The following is a 1,569-nucleotide window of genomic DNA, read 5'->3' on the forward strand; positions in this document are numbered from 1 at the left end:
AAAAAATGATTTCGGCAGCGGACGGTATACCGCGGGCGTGTCGTCGGTGGCGTGCGCCGAACACGTTACGGGGTCTCGGAGCCCCGGTACCGGGTATTCGATAGTCACGCGGGCGCGTCGACGACCGACGGGCAGAGTGCCGGTCGGACGGCGGCGGCTTCCCCGGAGCGGATTCGGGTGCCACTGTGCCGTGCATGGACTTAGGATAAATTGGTCGGCGTTCGACGGGCGGTGTTCGAGGTGAAAAAAAAAAATGATTTCGGCAGCGGACGGTACACCGCGGGCGGTCGTCGGTGGCGTGCGCCGAACACGTTACGGGGTCTCGGAGCCCCGGTACCGGGTATTCGATAGTCACGCGGGCGCGTCGACGACCGACGGGCAGAGTGCCGGTCGGACGGCGGCGGCTTCCCCGGAGCGGATTCGGGTGCCACTGTGCCGTGCATGGACTTAGGATAAATTGGTCGGCGTTCGACGGGCGGTGTTCGAGGTGAAAAAAAAAAATGATTTCGGCAGCGGACGGTACACCGCGGGCGGTCGTCGGTGGCGTGCGCCGAACACGTTACGGGGTCTCGGAGCCCCGGTACCGGGTATTCGATAGTCACGCGGGCGCGTCGACGACCGACGGGCAGAGTGCCGGTCGGACGGCGGCGGCTTCCCCGGAGCGGATTCGGGTGCCACTGTGCCGTGCATGGACTTAGGATAAATTGGTCGGCGTTCGAAGGGCGGTGTTCGAGGTGAAAAAAAAAATGATTGCGGCAGCGGACGGTATACCGCGGGCGGTCGTCGGTGGCGTGCGCCGAACACGTTACGGGGTCTCGGAGCCCCGGTACCGGGTATTCGATAGTCACGCGGGCGCGTCGACGACCGACGGGCAGAGTGCCGGTCGGACGGCGGCGGCTTCCCCGGAGCGGATTCGGGTGCCACTGTGCCGTGCATGGACTTAGGATAAATTGGTCGGCGTTCGACGGGCGGTGTTCGAGGTGAAAAAAAAAAATGATTTCGGCAGCGGACGGTACACCGCGGGCGGTCGTCGGTGGCGTGCGCCGAACACGTTACGGGGTCTCGGAGCCCCGGTACCGGGTATTCGATAGTCACGCGGGCGCGTCGACGACCGACGGGCAGAGTGCCGGTCGGACGGCGGCGGCGTCCCCGGAGCGGATTCGGGTGCCACTGTGCCGTGCATGGACTTAGGATAAATTGGTCGGCGTTCGACGGGCGGTGTTCGAGGTGAAAAAAAAAAATGATTTCGGCAGCGGACGGTATACCGCGGGCGGTCGTCGGTGGCGTGCGCCGAACACGTTACGGGGTCTCGGAGCCCCGGTACCGGGTATTCGATAGTCACGCGGGCGCGTCGACGACCGACGGGCAGAGTGCCGGTCGGACGGCGGCGGCGTCCCCGGAGCGGATTCTGGTGCCACAGACTGGAATCACCGTGCGTGAAAAAAACGATTTTTTTTTTTTCGGTCGACGTTCGCGGTTATTCGTCGGTACCCGGGTAGTGCGCATGGCGGCAGCCCCGGCGACGTTCGTCGAACCGATTTCGATTTCACTTTTCGAACGTCGTTTTTC

The sequence above is a fragment of the Acyrthosiphon pisum genome, unplaced genomic scaffold, assembly GCF_005508785.2.
Source record: "Acyrthosiphon pisum isolate AL4f unplaced genomic scaffold, pea_aphid_22Mar2018_4r6ur Scaffold_97;HRSCAF=465, whole genome shotgun sequence".
Taxonomy (NCBI): Eukaryota; Metazoa; Arthropoda; class Insecta; order Hemiptera; family Aphididae; genus Acyrthosiphon; species Acyrthosiphon pisum.